The sequence below is a fragment of the Hippopotamus amphibius genome, chromosome X (assembly GCF_030028045.1).
Source record: "Hippopotamus amphibius kiboko isolate mHipAmp2 chromosome X, mHipAmp2.hap2, whole genome shotgun sequence".
NCBI lineage: Eukaryota > Metazoa > Chordata > Mammalia > Artiodactyla > Hippopotamidae > Hippopotamus > Hippopotamus amphibius.
This window is the reverse complement of record NC_080203.1, coordinates 109,823,178-109,849,753: the sequence shown is the minus strand read 5'-3', so window position 1 is coordinate 109,849,753 and position 26,576 is coordinate 109,823,178.

Here is a 26,576-nt window from a genome sequence, read left to right as displayed (position 1 = left end):
TCACTCAAGTGCTTTTCCTGGAAGCATCAGTTCTACTTCAATATGCAACTAAAGTACTTGCTGCATACTTCACATTTCATTATAGAGAATATTTTTTAAAGTGTACTCAAGGGTCAAGACTTAATAAAATTAAATTCATTCATTTATGTATATATTGCTGAGACTAGAATATCTATGACATGTGAGTTTATTTACTCATCTTATTTAAGACTCACAGTAACATTCACAAAGTAGATATCATTATTACCATTTTACAAATAAGAAAATTAAAGCTCAGAAAGGTTAAATAATTTTCTAAATCAAGCAAGGACCAGGATTTAAAGATACAAATCCAGATCTTCCTTATTTTAAGCTTGTTCCATTGCCACTACACCAAGTCATTTTCCTTCTGGTGAACTCTTTTGGGTTTAAATAACAGCTACTAAGACTTCATGAGCGCTTAATATATTCTAAAAACTGTTCTCAGAACTTTAAATGTATTAACTCATTTAATCCTGCCAGCAGGATTCCTGTTAGCCCTAATTAGACATGAGGAAACAGAGACACAGAGAGATTACTTACCTTTTAAGGACAGAGAGCTAATAACTTTAGAGCTAGGATTTTAACCCAAGAAGACTGACTTCAAAACCATTTTGCTAAAACATCCTGTAATTAAAAACACTAATGAGAAAAATCTAAAATCATACATATATATATGATTAGCATACTTGTAATTGTTTTTTGAATAAAAGAACCGCTGAAATACGTGAAACAAATACTTTTGCCTATTTGCATATAAAATATCATGTGATTAAAAGATCTTGGTTTATTTGTTTCGTTTTCTCAGGGAGAGGCAAAAGCATATGTGGAAAAACCTTCTTAGATGTGTGGAAATTTAGGCAAGAAGTTAATTCACATAAGTCACTAAGAATAGAGTCCTAAAAGGAGCATAGTTCAGTTTACATTTCAGATTTTCAAGATCAGGATGTGGTGGCCGAGTCTGCAGATGGGAAAATGATGTGGTCTGTGTCATACTGAGCATATGACAGACACCCATCGAAGAGCACACCTGTTCCTGGAGAAGACCAGGGCACTGGAACAATCATGGGTGTAACAATAGAACCATTTCCTTCACCGTTTACCACCACAAGAATTAGTCATCTTGGGGTATATTTCCTTTTTCTAAAAATAATGGTCATGGTGTTGTTACTTAATCCACTAGAATGGGTTTATATGTTAACTCCCCATACAAAAGCTCTTTTTCCTAAGTGGAACTCCTTTTCTCCAGCCAATGGGAGACTCCTCATCTTGAAAGAAAAGTTATTCATTTTTACCTATGAAGAAGCATAAAAATGCAAACAGCCCCCCCCCCCAACTTGGTCCTTCCATGTGCGTTCATGAACTGCCTCCATCTGGACCATGAAGTTCCTCCTTCGTCCCCTCCGCCTCACTTCCTGTGGACCCTGCTGTCGACTCTGACTCTACTTCCCTGCCACACTCCCATCTTTTCTCAGTCTCCCTTCCCAAGCCTTGATTGCACCTTCTTGCCTTTCCCAGGTCAAATCAGGGTAGAGGGTCTCTGCAAGAAGAGAAGGGACTTTAGGGGCACGAAAACCCTCGCTCAGGGAGCAACAGCATCTACCAGCAAGAAAGTAGGGAAGAGAAAGTTGTGTTCTGTAACTAAGGACTCCAAATGTTTTAGCTGCCTCTCGTCCTCCTTTTTCTCCTCCCACTTGCCCTCTTCCCCCTAAGGGTTTCATTCTCTGCTTATCACACACAGAAGCTCTCTGGTGAGACAGAAGAGAAAGGAAGAGACAACCAACCTGTCATCTCCACGGGAACCTTCCTTTCCCCAGGCTCATTAACTCCCTCATGCCTACCGCAGCCACTCAGTTCCAAGCCCAGGATGGATTTCTCCCGCCTAAGGCTTCCCACTCCCCATTATAGGCTCTATTTTGCAGCCCTAGAATTCCACTCTCTGCTCGGAAGGACTCCACCGAGAGCTTGGAACTGGAAGGATCTGCTGTCCTATTTAGAGCTGTCAGGAACCTCTAAGGACATTTCCCCTACACCTGGTGGTTGTGATCTATAGTTCTTTTCATTCAGCTTAAATAAGGTTTTCTGTGCTAACCTGCGAACCTACCCACATTTCTACCTACTCAGTATTGCTACTCATTTATTTCTAGCTACTCAATATATGTTTTAACACAGAGCCTGTCCTAAGAACTATTTTAACATTGTACAAAATAAAATCCCTACTTTTACACAGGAGACAAATACTTTGCTCCAACTTGAGCGCTGTTACTGAGGGTAAGGAGAAACCCCCAGCCCAAGAATTATAACACAAGTCTAGCCTGGGCCCCTCAGAAGGTTAGCAGAAGACCTGTTCCCTCAGAAAGCGGGACAGTTCCCAGAACTTCACACTTCTAGGCAAAGAACAGAGGATCTGTGAGAAGTGGAAGCTCCAGCACTATACTAGGAAAGGTACTGAATGGAGGTTCTAGGCCCCCTGAGAGAGCAGACAAAGAGTCTCAGAGGAGGGGAAGTTGATTTCTTCTCAGCATCTGTCCCAGATATGAGAAAGAAGTCACCTCAAGCAGAGCCACACAAAACAGGTACAGAGTGGCCTTGAGAATCCCCTCACATCAGGGCAGCCCTGCCATGCAAAGGAGGATTGCAAGAGGCAAAACCCAACTAGAACAGCAATTGGGATAGACAGGCCATGAGGATGTGCTATGAAGCATAAATTGGAGAGTGCAGCTACGCAGAAATTTCTCCTTGACGCATGCAAAGTAGAACAAAATCAGAGATTCTTTAAGATTTCAATAGTTCTTGCTCATTTTTCTCCATGAGTTTCTCTTTCTCTTCCTATCTCTAGTCACTGACCTCAGCCACTCCCATTCTCCCAGCAGCCTCTCTTCCCACCTAGAACTGAGCAACTTCTTGCCCACCATTCCCCAGCCTTTGGCCAGTTCCCTACCGTCTGCTCCATAGTTCCTGTTGTCTGCATAATCCCCGGTCTCTGTGCCTCCTTGTATCAGCAGTTCTGAGTATCATTCAGAGGGCATCAGCTTCTCTTTAATTGTTTAATTGTCTTAATTGGTCTCACTCCAAAAAAGATATCTTTGACTTTAATAGTTCTTTCCAGCTAGCATAAGTATTGAAAATTTCAGTGAACTGAAATGTAATAGAGCTCTAAGATCTGTTCTAAGTAAACAAGATGCTAAATAATGTTTGGAGTGTGCTACCATTTATGTGGAGGAAATACATATATGCAGTTCTAAATACATATGTTATATCTGGGAAGGTATGGAAGAAGCTGTATACCCTTTGGTGACTTTTGCAATTGGTTTTATGTGCTTGAATTACCTTTTGTACAAAAGAGAGTAAATCTTTAAAAAATAAAAGTGTAGTATATGAGAAAACTTATTTTCCACTCAATTATGTTATAAGCAAGAGTATTAAGAAAAATGTATACGTAAGCATAGCCACCAAAAATTAACAGTGGTTATCTTTGAAAGATGTTAATGGGAAAATTTTTCCTTCCTCTCCCTTTTTGCTTATTTGAGGTCTATTTTATACTGGATATGTTTTGCTTGTACATGAAAAATAATAAAGTAGAAAATAAAAGGAGCATTGTGAGGGCAGGGAGTGAAGGGGAAATCTCTGTACTTTCGGCTTCACTTTGCTGTAAACCTGTATCTGCTCTAAAAAACAGTCTTTTAAAAATGACTGGAATATAACCACGTATAAAAGACAAAATTATAGAAATTCAAGGAACAGAGGAAAAGCCAGAGAAAAACTATTTACAGAAATATACCATACACATTTCCACATATATCTTCCTAATAGCTGCCCCGTTTGAAGCTAGAGCTATTTTCTACTATTTATCCTCTCAATATTGTATACTGAGTGCCTCATTTGTTACCATAAATACGTACCCACAAGGCACAGCTTGTGTCTATCCAAACATCCTTAAACCTCCAAGAGAACCAAGACCTGAGAGCCCCCTCCTCGGGATAATCTCAGCTCAGAAACACCTAGGACATCCCTTCCCAAGTCACTAGGATACAAATACTTTCAGCCCACTGCGCAGACCAGGACAAGTTCTAATTTCAGGAACTGTGCCTCCTCCCCTCAAATGCACCTTGATCAAAGCACCTTGACCAAGAAATCAAGGATTCCAGCAGATCCCCTTCTTAGTATTCTGAAATAACTTGTCACTCCCAGAACTAGGGCAACACTTGTCATTTCTCCATGCCTTCAGCTGTGGCATTGTCATCTACCTCCTGCATGCTATCTTTTCTTCTACACCATTCCTTCTTTATCTCTTCAGTCATTTGATCATTCACATTCTAAGTATTTTTTTTACCTTATCCCCACTGCCAGAGGGTAGGAGATAGCTCCTACCATCCAGCAACTTTCCCAGTTAGAGACTGCCAAGACGGGGTCATAGTTTCAAGTCAGAATATCATACACACTTTAGTAGGAAAATTATTTTAAAGGATGCTACTAGAGGAAACCTTGAGGAAGGTTTGACAGGTGAAGAAACACTGGGCTGAGTCGTGAGGAATGAAGAAGCAATCTCCAGGTAGAAACTGGTAAAAGTATATTTCAAGGGGAGAGACCAGTATGAGTAAAGTTAAGGAGATATAAAAGCTGATGCACATTGAGGAAGTAGGCAATAATTCACTGTAATTAGAGCACAGAGACCTAGAGGTTGCGGGGGAAGGATGAGATTGGGGGTTAATGCAAAGGGAACAGAAGAGCCAGGAAAGCAGGGGAGAGACCCCCGTTGGGAAGGACCTAGCGTGCCTTGTGAGCCATAACCCTGGCCTTTGCTTGAGCTGGCATTCAGGCTAAGCTGATATACTGCTGAGTAAGAAAGGTCAGGAAGACTCTTCTTTGTACAAATACACCTTTGGGTGATGAAAAGGACAGCTTGATAGTTGTCCCAGATACAAGATCCCTGCTCCTGGACTCGCAACTTACCATTGGGAATACAGCATGTAGACAGAAGCTGAGGAACTGGTTTTAAAAGAAAGTGTTGGCCCAGAGGCACAAGCAGGCCTGGGTCAGTGCCCAGGAGATGAAATACAAGTGGAGGAGGGTGGACGTTCTCCCCACTTCTGCATGTAAAAAGCACCTGGCTTTGGTATATTAAGGGCTCTAGGGAACAAGATGGTATATTGATGCTTTGAGGGTTTGTAGCATTAACAACCTCAGAAACAACATAATTCTCATGAAGTGTGGCCACCACCATCTGCGGTAGGGTGTCGACACCAACCTGCAGTAGCTTTGTGGGAAACAGATATCCACAAGAGTACCGAAGAGGAAGAACTTGAGACAACGAGTGATGAGCTTATGTGAGACCCCCAACCAAGGCTCAGAAACTGGATGTATATTTAAGATTGTGGAAGGCCTTGGCTATGCTGCGAAGGGTGGAGCCAGTGCAGTTTGAGTTAATGATATAATGTGTAGTGGAGCAGAGACAAGGCATGTCAGCTGAGGCCACCCAAGCAACAGCCTAACCACTATGAATAAGTGAAGACGTCCTGGGGACTTCCCTGACGGTCCCGTGGTTAGGACTCTGTGCTTCCACTACAGGGGGCACGAGTTCGATCCCTGGTCAGGGAACTCGGATCCCGCATGCCATGCAGTGTGGCCAAAAAGAAAAAGAAAAAAAAAAGTGAAGACATCCTAGACCACTCAGCCTCCAGCAGATCCTGACCAGAAAAGAGCAACTGCCCACCTGGCGCACAGAATCACAAGAGATCCGAAATAATAAATGTTGTTTTAAACCACCAAGTGTTGAAATGGTTCGGTACACAATAAAAACGAATTGATAAGGTCCCAAGATGAGAATTGGTGGGAAAGCTGCTTAAGTATGGTTGACAGCTTGGTCCAGGTCTCCAAATGCGGGGAGCACAAACCTGAATGACAAGGCTCCTGTGGAAGGATATGGAGGATCTGTATTCTGTCATCTTAGCGAAGCTGAAGCTGTATTTCCCTTCCCTGCATAGTTCCAGTTTAGCTGGAATCACGAGACATTTCTGCACATCATTCAGAAGCTGGAAGTAGAACAGCAGTCATTTTCTCTTTAATTCAGGTCAGAGTGGGGCGTGAGGTACTGTCGCAACTCCTACACGCGTCCCCTGTATGCTGGATCACTCACTTGGTGTGTGGCAACAGGAGGGCCCATAGCTCTTCTAGCTTTTGTCACATCTGTCTCCAGCTTCTCTGACTCCCAGGCCAAGTATGTGTGTAACTCTATGCAAGAGGTACCAGCTTCTCCTTTGGGACACTCCCATCATCAAGGTTGGAAGCGTAAAGGTTGTGAGGGACTGACAATGGTTCCAGCCCACCTTCCTGGGTTGCAGCTCAGCCTCACAAGTTCCAGCTTATTCTTGTTTCTCCTACTTCATGTTTGTTTCCTCCCCAACTGCCTACCTGAAGCCTCCAGCATCAACAGCCTCATGCAGATTTGTAAAATTAGCTCCCACAATTGGATAAGGCCAAATCTCTACAATAAATATGTACTATATATAATATATAATATACAGATGATGTATAATATGCAAATTATAATATTCAAGTTATATATAGTATGCAAATCATATGTGTATGTGTGTGTATGTGAAAAATCTAGTAGTTCTGTTTCTCTGACTGACCATCACAGAGAACCTAAAAACCCTGGCCAGCCAAGATGAGTAGAAGGAACTTCTAGTGGCCTCCTTCCAAAAGGGGCTGAAAATACCATAACTCTCGGGTAGAAAAAAACTGAGATAATCATCAATGAATCAGAAGAGAGGAAATCACAAACAGAGGACAGAAGCTGTGGTGACGCGGTGCCATCTAAGGTCTCACTACTAAGAGACCTGTCAGCTTAATAGCTCCCAGGCTCTTCACACTTCCCTAAGTGGACATTGAATAGAGGAGGGTATTCTAGAACAATGGAGGATTTGTTCACACTGCAGCTGGATATCAGATGAAACAGTTGACATGAAGTCATTATAAAATTTGCTGAGAGATGTTCAACCTCACTGTAATCAGAGAAGTGTAAATTGAAACTAGAAAGTGATTCCATTTTTCCCTTACACAAATGGTCACAGATATCTATGAAAAATGTAATTATACAAACCCTCGGACTGGGCAATGTTACTCTTATTTATCATAGAGGTATCTTCACATATGTGTGAAATGATGTATGTATAAGGATATCCATTGCAACATTTTTTTATTATACCAAGAGATTGGAAATTGCCCGAGTGTTCCCCAGTAAGGAATTGGATATATAAAAAATGGTTCATCTATATAGCAGAGTATAATGCATCTATTTAAAAAAATGAAGCTGGGACTTCCCTGGTGGCACAGTGGGTAAGAATCCGCCTGCCAATGCAGGGAACACGGGTTCCATCCCTGGTCCGGGAAGATCCCACATGCCGCGGAGCATCTCAGCCTGTGCACCACAACTACTGAGCCTGCGCCCTACAGCCCACGAGCCACAACTGTTGAGCCCACGTGCCACAACTACTGAAGCCCATGCACCGAGAGCCCGTGCTCCGAAACGAGAGAGGCCACCGCAATGAGAAGCCTGAGCACTACAACAAGGCGTAGCCCCCGCTCAACGCAACTAGAGAAAACCCTCACAGCAATGAAGACCCAACTCAGCCAATAATTAACTAATTAATTGATTAATTAATTTAAAAGAATGAAGCTGCTGTATGTGTACTGATACAAAACAGTCTTCAAGATATATTTAAAAAAAGGCTTGCATAATGTGTGTGCAATATGCTTCTGTGTGTGTGTATGTGTGTGTGTTTTAAATGCTAGAAGATCTCTGGGAGAGTTCACATAAAACTGGGAATTTTGGTTACCTCCAGAGAAAAGAATTAGGTGCCTAGGTGCTTTTGTATAGTATCTCTATATTACCTATTACCCCCAAGACTTAATTTTAAAAATTTTTGCAGGCTTGTTCCAAATACCACTTTTCAAGTGATGGCCCTTGACCTTTTTCTCATGGCAAGAATGGCTTGGAGAACAAGAGTGACAATTATACCTAAGATTAAGCAAGCTAAAACCCAGGTTTCCTCTGAAAAAGAGATTCTACTTAGGTTGGTATTAGGAATGTGTATAGGTAAGAAAAATGCATAGACGCAGGAGAGATGCCAAAGAGTGAGATACCCCAGAGAATAAGAGCTTTAGAGTGATGAGTGCGTGATCAGTTTTAGGGATGGCCTAGTGGCATAGGGGAGAAGCTTGTTAGGAACAAGGAAGATATTTCTGTGCAGAAACCAATGGGGTTAACAGAAGAATAATTGGTGTGTATTAGGGTGAATTGAGACAGAGGTAATCAAATCCCTATAACAAAAGGAGTTTGAGGACGCCACAAAGGTAATGAGGCAAAACCCCCAAATATTGATAATTACATATACGGAATACATCAAAAAAGAGAAGCTTTGTTTTGCTTTTTAAGTAGTTTCTTTGTAACCAAGAGAAGTGACAAGAATAAGCGTGAAACATCGGCTACCCTTTGGATCAAGGACAAGAAATACTCCAGGAGCTAGTGAATTCCTGATGCTAAGATCCAGCTACACAATTAAAGATGGAAAAGACATGCCTCTTGGTATACAACTTTGACATGCCCTCCAAAACCCTTTTAAAAACCCCGATGGTGGGCAACTGGGTGCATGAGCACCCAGTATACCAATTTCCCATTCTACTCAACCCAATAACCAAACAAAATATCCTAGTCATGAATGGCATTTTACAAACATACATTTCAAATTTTGTTTGAAGCCCTCAAAAATGGAATAATCTCTTTATTTGTTTGTTTGTTTATTTATTTATTGGCTGTGTTGGGTCTTTGTTGCTGCATGCGGGCTTTCTCCAGTTGCGGTGAGCAGGCTTCTCAGTGCAGTGGCATCTCTTGTTGTGGAGCACAGGCTCTAAGCGCACGGGCTTCAGTAGTTGCGGCACTTGGGCTTCAGTAGTTGCGTCACACGGGGTCAGTAGTTCTGGCTCGTGGGCTCTAGAGCGCAGGCTCAGTAGTTGTGGCACACGGGCTTAGTTGCTCCGCAGCACATGGGATCTTCCCAGACCAGGGCTCGAACCCGTGTCCCCTGCATTGGCAGGCAGATTCTTAACCACTGTGCCATCAGGGAAGTCCCTAATTTCTCTTTAGAAACTGCAAAGTCTGTTCTTTTTAGCTGTTTAATAAGTTGTTTTGACAGATGATAAATAACTTGTTTTAGATGTCAGAAATAATGATCTCATATTTACTTACAATTTTTGCATGTTTATTTCCAATATTTAAAAGTGCTTTCATAAATGCTTTGGTTGCCAGACAAACACAACTCTTTTGCTCTCAGATGTTTGTTCTCTGTGTAAAATGTAAAGTGAATGTTATTACCCAATTATTACCTATTTGTGCCTAATTTTGGAGGTATAAAGCGGCTTGCCCAAAAGTCACACTCTTGGCTTATAGCTGGTTTCTACATTTGGTCATTTTTAAATTTGTCATCATCCTGTAAAAAAATATATATACTAAACTGAAATATATTAGGAATTAGTTGGTGTATTAGTCAGAGTTCCAGAGAAACAGAATAAATAGAGACAGAGAGAGAATTTCCTCATATTTTAAGGAATTTCCTCATATGATTGCAGGGACTGGAAAGTCCTAAATCTTCGGGGGGGAGGCTGGAAAAGCCAGGAAAAAGTTGATGTCTTGAGTCCAAAAGCCATCTGGAGGCAGAATTCCTTCCTCTCAGGTGGACCTCACTCTCTTCTCTTAAGGCCCTCAACTGATTGGATGAGGCCCCCCACATTATGGCGAGTAAGCTGTTTCACTCAAAGTCTACTTATTTACATGTTACTTACATCTCAAAAATACCTTTGCAGCACCATCTACACTGGTATTTGGCCAAGCAACTGGGCACCGTAGCCTAAATTGACACATAACATTAACCATCACAGGATTTGGAATGGCTGTGTGTGACTCATATCCTAAATTAACAATGACTTAAGCAAGATAGTTTTCAATAGTGTAATACTGCAGCCGTGTAGATAAAACCACAAATATATCATTTGTTAGGTTGAATAAGATGTGGAAAAATGCTTTTCTGTTAGTAGAATGCAAAGACCTACCTAAGCCACATAATAAAATTCTTTTACCACCTTTAAAAAAAAAAAAAAAGATAGTTTTCAAGTGAGCGGTCAAATGTAGCAGTCCAGAGCCGGTATAGTGACTCTACGGTCATTACAGGTCCAAGCGCATTAGAGTTTGTTGCTCCACTATCCTCAGTACATAACTTCATGTCCAAAGATGACTGCTTTAGCCTCAACTGTCACAATTTCATTCGGGTTTACAGAAAGAGGGGGAAAGGGTGGAGAAGAGCATCCACCTCACTTAAAAGATATTGCTTAGGGAGTTTCACATGTATTACACACATGGTCTAGAATTTAGTTACATAACTACAATTAGTTGCAATGGAGGCTCAGAAATATTTTTATTTTGGTATTTATTTACCTGGCTAAAATTCAGGGAATCAGAACTTTGAAATTCATGGAAGAAAAAAGAATGGATAGATATTGGGGAGAGGTCTACCATGTGCAGATTACTACACTGAACAACTGAAGGGATGCTAGTTCTATCATGGTCTACACCATAAATTATTTAGGCTACCCATATGTGAATGTGAATTCGTGAGTATCACATAAAAGTAGACTTAGCCTATGTATGGTTGAAAGGACTATACAAATCAAGGGGCACCAGTCATATCACAGTCTGTGCCATGGGTCTTTCTTAATTCCTACTATGCTCAGTGTGAAGGTAAGCCACGACCACAGGAAAGAAGGCATTCCATATACGCTTGGGTGCAATGCACAACTGAAGGGCAGCGCCATTCATATTCTACTCTATTCCACAGATCATTATGGGTGCTCTATATGCTCAGTCTGGAGGTAAGAGACGGCCACATAAAAGAAGACTTATTCTATATTCGATTGTGAACACTGTACACCCAGAGGATGCCATTCACATCACAGTCTATGCCAGGTTTCTTTCTGGATTCCTAATATGCTCAAAATGGAGGTAAGTACTCAGAGATGCACTGCACAACTCAATTGGTGTAATTTACATTGCAGTATATATCAAGTCACTTTCTGAACTCCTCACATGGTCAATGTGCTGTTAGCGATGATCTCATCAAAATAAATGTGGGTGCACTTCATTACTTAAGGGATTCTGTTCACATTACGGCCTATGCCATGAGTCTTTCTGGATTTCTTATATGTTCAATGTGGAAATATGTGTTGGCCACATGGAGTTAGATTGTGCCATGCGCATTGGGTACACTGCAAAATACAAGTGGTGCTAATCATATCCTAGTCTATGCCATGGATCTTTCTAATCTCATATGCTCAATATGGAGGTAAATGATGGCCACATGAAAGCAAATTTACCCTTGTACACTTGGGTACACTGTACAACTGAACAGTTGCCATTCACTGTCTGGTAACTTCCATAGTTATTTCTGGACTCCTCATATGCTAATATGGAGGTAAGTGATGGTCATGTGAGTTTGTGAAGGCATGGATGGGCCTTGAAGGCATTGTGCTAAGTGAAATAAATAAGACAGAAAACAATAAATACCATGTGATCTCACTTGTATTTGGAACTTAAAAAAGTAATCTCATGAATATAGAGAGCAGATTGGTGGTTGTCTGAGACGGAGGGTAGGCAAGGCAGTGGGCAAAATGGATGAAGGGAGTCAAAAGGTGTAAATTTCCAGTTATAAAGTGAATAAATCTTGGGGATGTAATGTACAACATGGTGACTACAGTTAATAATACTGTATTGCATATTTGATAGTAGTTAAGAGAGTGGATCTTGAAAGTTTTCATGACGAGACAAAAAAATTTCATAATTATGTATGGTGATGGATGGTGACTGGACCTGTGGTGATCATTTTGCAATATATACAAATATCAAATCATTACATTGTACACCTGAAACTAATATAATGTTACGATAATTATTTTTTTAAAAAGATTGTGCCATGAACAATTATATCCACTGTATACCCAATTGTTGCCATCCACATCAGTCTGTATCATGGATCTTTCCTGACTGCTCAGATGCCAATGTAAAGGAAGATGATGGCTTCATTGAACTAGATTTATTCCATGAATGGTTCTTTTTTTAAAATATTTATTTGTTTATTTACTTATTTGGTTGCACCAGGTCTTAGTTGAGGCATGCGGGATCTTCGTTGCTGCGTGTGGGATCTTTAGTTGCAGCATGTGGTATCTTTAGTTGTGGCATGTGAGATCTTTAGTTGCAGCATGTGGGATCTGGTTTTCTGACCAGGGATCAAACCCAGGCCCCCTGCACTGGGATCGTGGAGTCTTACCCACTGGACCACCAGGGAAGTCCCCCATAAATGGTTCTTTGTCCTGCATATTCAAAGAATGCCATTCATACAACAGTCTAGTATCACGAATATTTGTGGACTACTCACATGATCAATATGGAGGTAACTAAAGGTATCATAAGAGTGAAATATTCTTTGTAGTTTGGGTGCACTGCACAACTCACAAGGTGCCACTCATATACTATTATACATTGGGTTGGCCAAAAGTTTGTTTGGGCTTTTCTGTAAGATGTTATATAAAAACCCCAATGAACTTTTTGGCCAACCCAATACAATAAACCTTTCTGATCTCCTTATGTGATCAATATGGAAGTAAGAGATTACCACATCAAAGTAGATGTATTCAATACCTATATGCATGTACTGCACAACTGAATGAACTTCATTGACTCTTTAGTCTAGTCATAGTGTTTTCTAAACAGCGCCGCTGGTGTAGTGGTATCATGCAAGAGTCCCATAGTGTTTTCTAGGCCACTCCATTCTTAAAGTTGTGGTGAATAACGCCCAGTTGAAAGTAGACTTACAGTGGGTATAGTTCAGTGCACTGCACAGTGAAGAAGTGCCATTCATATCACAATCTGTGCCATAGGTTCTCTGGATTCTTCGCATATTCAATGTGGAGGTAATGGATGGCCACAGATGGATGGTACACTTATTCCTGAATGATAGTGTGCATCGTACATTAAACAAGTACCTTTCACATCAGAGTCGACCATAGCCATGATTCTTTCCTGATTCCGCATATGCTCAAAGTAGAGCTAAGTGATGGCCATGTAGAAATAGACTTATTTCGTGTGTGGTTTAGTTCACTAACTCTAGAAGGGCCCTTCAAATCACCGTCTATTCCTTTGGTCTTATTGGGCACTTTGTATGCTCATGTGGTGGGAAATAATGATCACATGAAAGTAAACATTTTCCATGAAGGACTGTATGTACTGCACACTCGAGTGTTGCCATTCACATCAAAGTTTATGCTACTTGTCCTTCTTGACTCCATATATGCTCAATGTAGAGATAGGTGCTTGCCATAGTAAAGTGTATTTATTCCATGTGCATTTGGGGTACTGTACAACTAAAGGAGTGCAATTAACATGCTAATATTAGCCATGAATCTTTCTAGATACTTTGTATATTCAATGTGGTAGTAAATTCAGTGAGGTAGTAAGTGGTGACCATGTGAAAGTAGAAAAAAATCCATATACAGATGAGTGAACTACACAACTCTAGGAGTGCCAGTCACGTCCCAGTTTATGCTGTGGTTCACTCTGGATTTCTCCACTCCGCTCAGTGTGAAGGTTAATGAAGGACACGTGAAAGTAGACATATTCTGTGTACTGTTGGGTGCACTGCACAATTGCATGGATGTGATTTACATCACAGTCTAGACCATATATCTTTCTGGGTTACTTATATCCTCAGTGTAGTGGTAATTAATGGGCGCATGGAGGTAGATTTATTCCATATTCAGTCTGGTGCACTGCGTAACTCAATGAGTGCCATTCCCATCACATTCTAAATCATAAATTTTCTGGATTCCTCATATGCTCAGTGTAGAAATAAATGACAGTCCTATGAATGTAGACTTATGCATGCTTGAGTAGACTGCACAGCTCAAAGAAAGCCATTGCCATCAGTCTACATGATGGAATTTTCTGGACTCCATATATGCTCGTGTGGAGGTAAGTGATGGCCTCGTGAAAGTAGGTTTACACCCTATACGGTTGTGTGCACTGCACAACACTAGCATGCACCAGAGTGCACAGCTCCAATGGCATAAATCATATTCTCATCTCTATCATGTATTTCTTGGCCTGAGAAGAAACACCAGGTAAATAAGTATATAGAAAAATGCTAACACTCCAATTCTTCACCAGATTTGTAGAATAAATGTTTTCCATATGAAAACATTTCAAAAATTTCCAAATAATTTAATCCCTTATGAATTAAAACTTAAAAACACAGGTGTTGCTATGTTTGGAAATTGTTCTAAATAAATTACTAATTTATTTAACAGCCTTAAACATGAATTGTTTTTCATGAATTGGTATCATCATAGTAATCATGTGTCATTACTCTGTGCTATAAAAGGATGTCCTCTGGCGTTACTAACTAAACCTCAAATAATGGTTTGGAGGCTCTCTCCTGTCAGTTTTCTATAGTTTCTTTTTCCACCTCCCCAACCTGAAGTTAGTTCAGATTGGCACTCCATTTATCATGTAGTCTTTGCATTCCTTTCCATCCTTTCTGTTTCAGGCTACTGCTCTGTAAAACGATCGAATACTCCCTCAAACGTGCCTTTCCACCCTTGGTCTCTATGAGAAGACCCCTCTCTATCTACAGGGTTTTCTCCCCTTCACTTCGGGGATGAGGTACATACTTATTACCTAGCTTGTTCCTGTCAGATACAAGCCCATTTCTCTCTGTCCTGTGTGTCTTGTCTGAATCCCCTTCATTTGCCAGGTAATTAGGCTATTTTTGAGCTACTGGTGAATGGATGTAGTAGATTGTTTGCAAAAATGACTACAAAAATTACTCCTACCCCTGAATGCATACCCTTTGCAGTATAACTCTTGGCATACTTTTTGCATTGTAGCTGTTCCTTCCATCAAGAGGTAGAGTTTATTTTCTTCCGCCTTGAATCTGGGATGGACTTGTGACTTGAATTAACCAATAGACTACAGCAGAAATTATGCACATCAGTTCCAAGCTATCCCTCAGGAGACCTTGAAGCTTCTGCTCTCATCTCTTGGGATGCTGAAGTGGACATGTGGGGAATCCCAGGCCAACTTCTTTGATGGTAAAGCCCACGGGAGAGAGAGACCCAGTTGATAGCCACTATCAACTACTAGATGTGTGGATGAGGCTGTGCGAGACCATCCAGCCATAGGAAACCCACCAGATGACTAGCCACATGCACGACTAGAAGCAAGAACAGCAAAAGAACTATCCAGCTGGTCCACATTGCTGACACAAGCCCAAGTTGCTGACATACCAAACAGGAAATAAAATGGCCATGGTTTTAAATGAACATACTCCACTTTAGGGTGGTTAGTTATACAGGAAAAGTTACACACTGGATTGAGCGGCTGAGTTGCACTATTGATCATGGGGCCTCATCTCAACAATTTCAGCAAATACTTTTGAGCATCTGTTGTTGTTTAGGCCCTGTGCTAGGCATGGGAAATAGAGCCAGAGATCCCTAGGATCAGGGATCTTCTGGTGCCATGTGGAAGTAAGATCCTAAACAGGTAATAACATTAATGACAAATGTAAGAAAAGAAGAAATACAGGTGATTTTTGAGTGGATACTAAGAGGGAACCTGGGACTTCCCTGGTGGCACAGTGGTTAAGAATCCACCTGCCAATTCAGGGCACGTGGGTCTGAGCCCTGGTCCAGGAGGATCCCACATGCCGTGAAGCAACTAAGCCCATGTGCCACAACTACTGAGCCTGCACACCTAGAAGCCTGTGCTCCACAACAAGAGAAGCTACCACACTGAGAAGCCCACGCACCACAACAAAGAGTAGCCCCCACTCGCCACATCTAGAGAAAGCCCTCGTGCAGCAACAAAGACGAACGCAGCCAGTAAGTAAGTAACTAACTAACTAAATAAATTTATTTTTTTAAAAAAAGGGAACCTGACCTAATCCTGATCAGGCAGGGTCTCGCTGGAAATGACTTTTCAACTGAGACTTGAATAAGATGCAATTTGCCAGGCTGAGACTTGGGAGTGAAGAAACTGAGCAGGAATAACCACATGCTCACAGGCTCAGAGTTCAGAGAAAGTATGATGTGTTCAAGGAATGAACAAAGCCCATGTTGAATGGGGCCTCAAGAGGAAACAAGGGAGACTGTGGTTTAGGACAAAATCATCCTTAGAGGGCCAAAGTCACCAAACCCCCAGTAGCCTACTGCCTTTTGTTATTTTCTCAGGAAAATCAGAAATTTTCATCTTTTTGAAAATACAAAGATGACCATAAAACACCCCCTTGAAAACATTCCCAGTGTTCTGGTTTTAATCTGAGGCAAAAATATAATTTCTGAAGCCCTTGCCATGTGTTAGGCACACTGCTAAGCCCTTTACATGTTTTTATTTCTTTTATTCATTTTCATGGCCCCATGAGTTAGATACTAGTCATATCCCATTTATAAAAAATGAGAAAACTGAGGCAAAAGTATGCAGCTCACCAGTAATAAAGCCAAGATTTAAATTTAGGTCAATCTGAAACCAGAGCTTAAAGTGTGCTATCTTGTTAATACTGCCTTAAACTATGTTGTCGTTCTACTAATGGTCTATTTGTTTATTTATTTATTGGCTATGTTGGGTCTTCGTTGCTGCGCTTGGGTTTTCTCTAGTTGCGGAGAGTGGGGGCTATGCTTCATTGAATTGCACAGGCTTCTCATTGCAGGGGCCTCTCTTGCAGAGCACGGGCTCTAGGTGCGCGGCCTTAAGTAGTTGTGGTACGTGGGCTCAGTAGTTGTGGCTTGCCGGCTCTATAGAGCGCAGGCTCAGTAGTTGTGGGGCACGGGCTTAGTTGCTCCGTGGCATGTGGGATCTTCCTGGACCAGGGATCGAACCCATGTCCCCTGCATTGGCAGGCAAATTCTTAACCGCTGCGCTACCAGGGAAGTCCCTACTAATGGTCTTTTGAGCAGAAAATTTAGCTGCTCCATAAATATTTAATTTTGAAGAAATGGGAAGTCCATTGAAGGAGAATGTGAGTCATAAGATCTCAGACTGACATAGGCAACTGTCATGCATATAAACTGCTATATTAATTAATGTGCTCTAGTAGCTGAGATTTCATTCTATTCAAAGGAGATGAAATTTAAGATTTTAAAAAATCATGATGTTGCTTACCCCTGGATCTGTACCCAATAAAATGATCAAGTATGACTAAAGCACAAAGAGTTCACATACCTCTCTCAGAGGGAGTTCAATTCATATCGTGAAAAATGAGTTGCTGCAGACATGAAAACAGATGTTTCTGGAGGAAGCCATCGTAGTAGTGTCTTGTTCCTACTGGGCCTGAGTCTTCTAGCAGATCCTGATATGGTATATCAAGGCCTTTTTAAAGCACTGTTATGTGAATTAATAAGTAGATCACTGAAAAGTTAAATTAAACAAAATCGCTAGGAAAAGAAAATGAATACTCTAGGACAGTGGCCCCACAGCTAAATTAGGCCATTATAATTTGTTACATTCTAGCTTTTAGGCTGCTCTAATTTGTCTATAAATGCAATATTGAATTGCTGACAAGTTAAGGATACATGGTCTTCACCCACAAGCTTCTGTTTATAATAAACACCAGCCATGTCTGGAACCACTTCGTTTGCTAGTGAGGTTTAATTCTGCCTTGCAATTTAATGAGAAATAAGAATTGTAATAGTTGGAATGTATTGTCAAAGCTGAAGTATTCCTGTACTTGTAGGACAACCAGTAACAAGTATACTTATCTTAAAAGTTGTGGATGAGCAATTCTACAAATATTGAATGTCTTTTTAACCTGTAAGAAGATACCAGCATTGATTTTTGGATAGCCTAGGTTTAATTTAAAGGATTTCAGCATGAGATACACCAATTGCTATAAAGGGTTTTCTTCTTATTTTACTTTCACTATGTTTCCCCATTCCTGTGTGTGTGTGTGTGTACACATACCAACAAAACCTTCTCTTAGAATAGGAATATAAATAATATCCATGAAAGAAGAGCTATTTCTGCTTTCCCTAAAAAATATGTTTAATTTATTGTTCAAATAAAAGAATTAGCAAAACTATCAAAGTCTGACTTCTTCAAACCTAAAGATGTCCCCTGAGCATTGAATTTCCATTTCCATTTACTCTCTTCCTGAGTGTCTTCTGTCACTATTTAGTATGCAAATATACACCTTATTTGGGCTTGTAATCAAAAAGAAGTAGTTTTTTAAAATCACAATTCCTTCAAAGTTCATGTTAATAATGCAACATTTGGACTTCTGCTTCTAGCCAAGATGGAGTAACAGGGTCTAGATTTACAAGGACAGAGTTAGAAAACAATTATCAAAACATTGGACATTAGTTGATGGAGAACAATAATCCCTGAGACAGCAAACATACTGGGTAAGCTCTATGATTTTCCCAGAAAATTGAATCCAACAATATATAAAAAGGATAACACATCATGATCGAATGGGGTTCACCCAGGAATGTAAGGTTGGTTTAACATTCAAAAGTTAATCAATGAAAACTCTCAACAAATTAGGAATAGAAGGGAATATCCACAACCTAATAAAAGGCATCTAAGAAAAACCTATAGCTAACCTCATAGTTAATGGTGAAAGACTAAATTCTTTCTCCCTAAGATCAGGAACAAGGCAAGGATATGCACTCTCACCAATTCTATTCAAAATTGTGTTGGAGGTTGTAGCCAGTGCAAGAGGGCAAGAAAGGCATCTATATTGGAAAGGAAGAACAAAACTGTCTTTATTCATAAATGACGTACTTTGCTATGTAAAAAAAAAGTATAGAATCACAAGGAACTCTAATGAGTTTAACCAGTTGCATAAAACAAGATCAATATACAAAAGTCTCTTATATTCCTATATACTAGCAATGAAAAATTGAAAATTGAAATTATAAAAATATTATCTATAGGGGCATCAAATATATAAAATACCTAGGAATTAATCTGACCAAAAAATGTCTGATACCAGTGCATGGAAAAATGTGAAAATGAAAAAACATTGCTGAGAGAAATTAAAGATGACCTAAATAAAAGGAGAGAGGGACTTCCCTGGTGGTCCAGTGCCTAAGACTCCATGCTCCCAATGCAGGGGGCCCGGGTTCGATCCCTGGTCAGGGAACTAGATCCCGCATGCCGTAACTAAGAGTTACTATGCTGCAGCTGAAGATCCCGCATGCCACAATAAAGATTCCTGCATGCCGCCAAATAAATAAATAATTTAAAAAACAAAACCAAATGAATAAATAAATGGAGAGATTTACCATGTTCGAGGCTTGGAAGACTCAGTACTGTGAAGATGTAGATTCAGAGCAACCCAGTTAAAATCCCAGCGTGATTATTTGTAAATCTTAATAAGGTAACTCTAAAATTTACATGGAAATGCAAATAATCTGGAATACCCAAAACAACTTTCAAAAACAGGAGAAAAACTGGAGGACTTATATCATTTGACTTGCAGTTGGTGTTAGCGTAAAGATTCATACATAGATCAATTGATCAGAATAGAGAATCCTAAACAGACCCACACCTACATGGTCTATTGATTTTTGACAAAGGTGCAATGGCAATTCAGCACAAAGACTAGTGTATTTAATAAATTGTTCTGGAACAGTTAGATATTCATATGCAGAAAAGCAAATATTAATCCATACATCACATAAGTTACAAAAATGAACTAAAAATGGATAAGAGACATAAATGTAAAACCGATAGCCGTAAAATGTCTAGAAAATCACAAAAGAAAATCTTTGTGACATTGGGTTAGGCAGTGATTTCTTATATATGACACTAAAACCATGATGCATAAAAGAAATGATAAATTAGACTTCAACCAAATTAAGAACTTCTGCTCTTCAAAAAAATACTATTAAGGCAATAAAAAGACAAGCCACATATTGGGAGAAGATGTATGCAAATTACACATATGATAAATAGTGTTCAGAATATATAAAGAACTTTCAAATCTCAGTATGAAAACAACCCAATTTAAAAATAGGCAAAAAAAATTGAATAGATACTACACCAAAGACGATAAATGGATGTCAAATAAGCACATAAACAGATGATTAACATCATTATACACAAAAATAAACTCAAAATGGATTAAAGACCTAAATGTAAGGCCAGACAGTATAAAACTCCTAGAGGAAAACATAGGCAGAACACTCTATGACATCCATCAAAGCAAGATCCTTTTTGACCCACCTCCTAGAATCATGGAAATAAAATCAAGAATAAACAAATGGGACCTCATGAAACTTAAAAGCTTTTGCACAGCAAAAGAAACCATAAACAAGACTAGAAGGCAACCCTCAGAATGGGAGAAAATACTTGCCAACGAAGCAACGGACAAAGGATTAATCTCCAAAATATACAAGCAGCTCATGCAGCTTAATACCAAAAAAGCAAATAACCCAATCCACAAATGGGCAGAAGACCGGAATAGACATTTCTCCAAAGAAGACATACAGATGGCCAACAAACACATGAAAAGATGCTTAACATCACTTATCATCAGAAAAATGCAAGTCAAAGCCACAATGAGGTATCACCTCACACCAGTCAGAATGGCCATCATCAAAACATCTAGAAACAACAAATGTTGGAGAGGGTGTGGAGAAAAGGGAACTCTCCTGCACTGTTGGTGGGACTGTAAGTTGGTACAGCCACTATGGAAAACAGTTTGGAGGTTCCTTAAAAGACTAAAAATAGAACTACCATATGATCCAGTCATCCCACTTCTGGGCATATACCCAGAGAAAACCATAATCCAAAAAGAAACATATGCCATAGTGTTTATTGCAGCACTATTTACAATAGCCAGGACATGGAAGCAACCTAAATGCCCATCAACAGATGAATGGATAAAGAAGATGTGGCACATACATACAATGGAATATTACTCAGCTATAAAAAGGAATGAGATGGAGCTATATGTAATGAGGTGGATAGACCTAGAGTCTGTCATACAGAGTGAAGTAAGCCAGAAAGAGAAAAACATCATTAATTCAAATAAATGCAAATTAAAATTATAATGAGCTACTACACACCTATTAGAATGTCCAAAATTAAAACAACTGACCATGCAAAGTTTTGGTGAGGATGTGGAGCAACTAGAGCTTTCATACATTTCTAGTGGAAATGTAAAATGGTACAGTCACTTCAGAAGACATTTTTACAGTTTATCAAATAGTTAAACATATACCAACTATATGATTGAACTATTCTACTTGTATTTATTTGCCAAATGAAAGAGGAATAAAAGCATACATCCACACAAAGACGTGTATACAAATGTCACACTTTACAGTTATACTTGTAATAACCCAAAACTAGAAATATCCTAGATGTCCATCAACAAGTGAATGAATTAAAATATTTTGATGTATCATGCAATGGAACATTACTAAACAATAAAAAGGAATTCGCTAGTGATACATACAACAAGATGAATGAATCACAAAGTAATTTTTCTGTGTTTAAAAAAAAGCCAAACAGTATGGCAATTGTATCTATAAAAGTTCTTTAAAAAAAAATTTAAAAAGCCAATCAGAAATGAGTACATACTATATGATTCCATTTCCATAAAACTCCAAAATATACAAACTAATCAATAGCAACAAAAAATACATCAGTGATTGCCTGTAGGAATGAGATGGAGGGTCCAGGAAAGAAGGATTACAAAGGGGTATGCTATATACTTGGTCCTTATTAGTCCCCCAGGATTTTTTTTAAGTTCTTTATTGGAGTGTAATTACTTTACACTGTTGTGCCAGTTTCTGCTGTACACCAGAGTGAATCAGCTGTATCTATACATGTATCCCCATATCCCCTCCCTCCCGCAACTCCCTTCCACCCTCCCTATCCCACCCCTCTAAGTCATCACCACTCTACTCCTTACTCTGTAATGGCCTATATGAGAAAAGAATCTAAAGAAGAGTGCATATATGTATATGTATAACCGATTCCCTTGGCTATACACCTGAAACTAACACAACATTGTGAATAAAATATATTCCAATAAAGATTTTAAAAAATTCAACTACGGAGAAAAAAATGGGGGGGGAGGTATTAAGCAGCTTTTGGGAGTGAAATGTTCATTATCATGATTGTGGTGATGAATTGGTGAGTGTGTACATATGTCAAAACACATCAAATTGTACACTTTATGTGAACTTCATTGTATGTCAATTATAGCTCAATAAAGCTATTAAAAATAATATAAAATTTTCCTTCTGCAGTAAATTAGCTTGTATTCTGAAAAATGTTTAGTTACATTTGGTGCTTTGGCATCAGTGCAAAAGACTCAGAAGTAATGAACAGAATGAGAGACATGGTCAAAAAAGCAGCTGCCTTGTGGGTTAAAAGAATGTAAAAATAACTTCAGCCAACTGAAAAGCTAGTACAAAAAGGGGAAGCAATGTTAGAAATAAATGCTAATCATTCCTCATTTTATAAATTATTTCTAAATATATTTTGTTAGTAACCTGTTTTATTCCTTACATTGAAGTTTTTTTTAATTTAAAATTTAAAAGATACATAAACACACACATTTCAAGGAGGAAAGAGATTGCAATCATTGTGACCAGTTATTATCAAATAATGTGGCGTGCTTTGTAATGTAAATTAGAGCTGGGAGAAGGCAAATAGTCTTTTAAGGTAATAAAACAAAAGTGTTACTTCCCAATAAATAAAAGTCTAGTATGTATTAGAGAGAGAACTGGATTTCTCTTATAGGCCTTTGTCTTTTGTCTCTTATAGACAGACTTTTGGAAGAAAATTAATTTTTGTGAAGGCAGGATGTATTTGATTTTAAATTCTCTGGAAGATCAGCCAGAGCTCATCATTCTTCGTGTCCCTCTTCTCTATGACCACTTTCCCACAATAGAGACCACCAGAGTCTGAGCTGATAAGCTTTAGAGCAGTGGTAACTAGAAGGAAAAGAAAAGCATATTGAATTTAGGAGTACCTCAAGCTACAAAATCTGCAAAGCTCCAGAAGAGACTAATGGGTGCTGTAACTTAATTATTTCTACTGGGGAATTTGGCAAATACTTAGGACAAGGCCTCATCTTCTGCCCTAGCCTTACACCAAATGAAAAGAATAAAGAGAAGGAAATGGTTTGGGAAACATAGCAGTCTGAGTCAAATCAGGGAAGAAAAAGCACACAGAGAAAGTTTGATATACAGAATTATTGAGAAGTGACATCAGCAAGACAGAAGAATAGGAGATCCTAGCCCTTATATCAATACATGCATCATGGAAATCCCAGAAAGAGAAGAAGAAGAGAAAGGGGCAGAAAGTTTATTCAAAGAAATGATTAGACTTCCCTGGTGGTGCAGTGATTAAGAACCCACCTGCCAATGCAGGGGACACAGTTTCGAGTCCTGGGCCGGGAAGATCCCACATGCCGTGGAGCAACTAAGCCTACGCGCCACAACTACTGAAGTCCGAGTGCCTGGAGCCCACGCTCCACAACAAGAGAAGCCACCGCACTGAGAAGCCTGCGCACCGCAATGAAGAGTAGCCTCCGCTCACCACAGCTAGAGAAAGCCCATGTGCAGCAACAATGACCCAACGCAGCCAATTAAAAAAAAAAAGGAAAGAAAGAAAGAATGATTGAAAACTCCCCAAATCTGGCGAAGAAAATGGACATCCAGATTCATGAAGCCCAAAGGATTCAAACAGGTTGAACCTAAAGAGGTCTACACTGCTACACTTTATAATTACAGGCATACTTTGTTTCATTGTGCTTAACAGACACTGCTTTTTTTTTTTTTTTTTTTTTTAAAACAAATGGAAGGTTTGCGGCAACCCTGCATAGAGCAAGTCTACCAGTGCCATTTTCTGGCAGCATTTGCTCACTTCTTGTCTCTGTGTCACATTTTGGTCACTGTCACAATATTTCAAACTTTGTTATTATATTTGTTATGGTGATCTGTGATCAGTGTTCTTTGATGTTACTATTGCAAAAAGATTACAACCTGCTAAGGGCTCAGATGATGGTTAGCATTTCTTAGCAATAAAGTGTTTTTTAATCAAGGTTGTACTTTTTGTTTAGACATAATGCTATTGCACACTTCATAGATACAGTATAGTGTAAACATAAGTTTTTTTTTTTTTTTTTTGGCCACGCCACACGGCTTGTGGGATCTTAGTTCCCCAACCAGGGGTTGAACCCGTAACCCCTGCAGTGGAAGAATGGAGTCGTAACCACTGGACAGCCAGAAATTCCCATAACTTTTTTTAAAAATGAAGTATAGTTGATTTACAATGTTGTGTTAGTTTCTGGTATACAGCAAAGTGATTTAGACATATATGTCTCTGTGTGTGTATATATACATACATTATTTTTCATATTCTTTTTCATTATGGTTTATCACAGGATATTGAATATAGTTCCCTGTGCTATACAGTAGGACCTTGTTGTTTATATATAGTAGTTTATATTTGCTAATCCTAAACTCCTAATTCATCCCACCCCCCTTTCCCCCTTTGGTATATGTAAGTTTGTTTACCATCTGTTTCTGTTTTGTAAATAAGTTCATTTGTATCGTGTTTTAGATTTTACATGTAAGTAATATCATATGAAGTGGGTGGGGGTGGGATAAAAAATATATGTCATATGGTATTTGTCTTTTTCTTTCTGACTTCATTTAGTATGATAACCTCTAGGTCCATCCATGTTGCCGCAAATGGCATTATTTCATTCTTTTTTATGGTTGAGTAGTGTTACATTGTGTGTGTGTGTGTGTGTGTGTGTGTGCATACACCACATCTTCTTTATCCATTCATCTGTTGATGGACATTTAGGTTGCTACCATGTCTTGGCTATTGTAAACAGTGCTGCTATTAACACTGCGGTGTGCATATATCTTTTCAAATTAGAGTTATCTTCAGTTATATGCCAGGAGTGGGATTACTGGATCATATGGCAACTCTATTTTTAGTTTTTTAAGGAAACTTCATACTGTTTTCTGTAGTGGCTGCACCTGTTTACAATCCTACCAACAGTATAGGAGGGTTCCCTTTTCTCCACACCCTCTCCAGCATTTGTTATTTGTAGAATTTTTAACGATGGCCATTCTGACTGGTGTTAGGTGGTACCTCATTGTAGTTTTGATTTGCATTTCTCTAATAACTAGCAGTGTTGAGCATCTTTTCATGTGAATATTAGCCATCTGTATGTCTTCTTTGGAGAAGTGTCTATTTAGGTCTTCTGCTCATTTTTTGATTGGGTTGTTTTTTAGTATTGAGTTGTATCAGCTGTTTGTATATTTTGGTAATTAAGCCCTTGTCGATTATATCATTTGCAAATATTTTCTCCTGTCTGTAGGTTGTCTTTTCATTTTGTTGATTGTTTCCTTTGCCCTGCTAAAGCTTTGAATTTTTATTAGGTCCCATTTGTTTACTTTTGCTTTTATTTCTATTGCCTTGGGAGACTGACCTAAGAAAACATTGATACAATTTCTTTCATAGAATTTTTAATTTTTTTAAATATTTATTTATTTATTGGCTGCATTAGGTCTTTGTTGCTGTGCACAGGCTTTCTCTAGTTGTGGCAAGCAGAGGCTACTCTTCATTGTGGTGTGTGGGCTTCTCATTGCAGTGGCTTCTCTTGTTGCAACATCAGTAGTTGTGGCTCTAGGACTCTAGAGTGCAGGCTCAGTAGTTGTGGCACACAGGCTTAGTTGCTCTGTGGCATGTGGGACCTTCCCGGACCAGGGATTGAACCCATGTCCCCTGCATTGGCAGGTGGATTCTAAAGCACTGCATCACCAAGGAAGTCCCTTGGAGAATGCTTTACCTATGTTTTCTTCTAGGAGTTTTATCATATCGTGTCTTATATTTAAGTCTTTAAGCCATTTTGAGTTTATTTTTGTGTATGGTGTGAAAGTGTATTCTAAATTCATTGATTTATATGTGGCTGTCCAACTTTCCCAATACCCCTTGCTGAAGAGACTGTCTTTTCTCTATTGTGTATTCTTACCTCCTTTGTCAAAGATTAATTGACCAAAGATGTGTGGGTTTATTTCTGGGCTTTCTGTTCTGTTCCATTGATCCATATGTCTGTTTTTGTGCTAATACCACACTGTTTTGATTACTGTGGCTTTGTAGTATTGTCTGAAGTCTGGGAGGTTTATGCTTCCAGCTTTGTTCTTTTTCCTCAGGATTGCTTTGGCAATTCTGGGTCTTTTATGGTTCCATATAAATTTTAGGATTATTTGTTCTAGTTCTGTGAAAAAGGTCAGGGGTAATTTCATAGGGATCACATTAAATCTGTAGATTGCTTTGGATAGTATGAACATTTTAACAATATTAGTTCTTTGAGTCCAAGAGCATGGGATATCTTTCCACCTCCTTGAATCATCTTCAATTTTATTTATCAGTGTTTTATAGTTCTCAGCATATGTCTTTCACCTCCTTGGTCAGATTTATT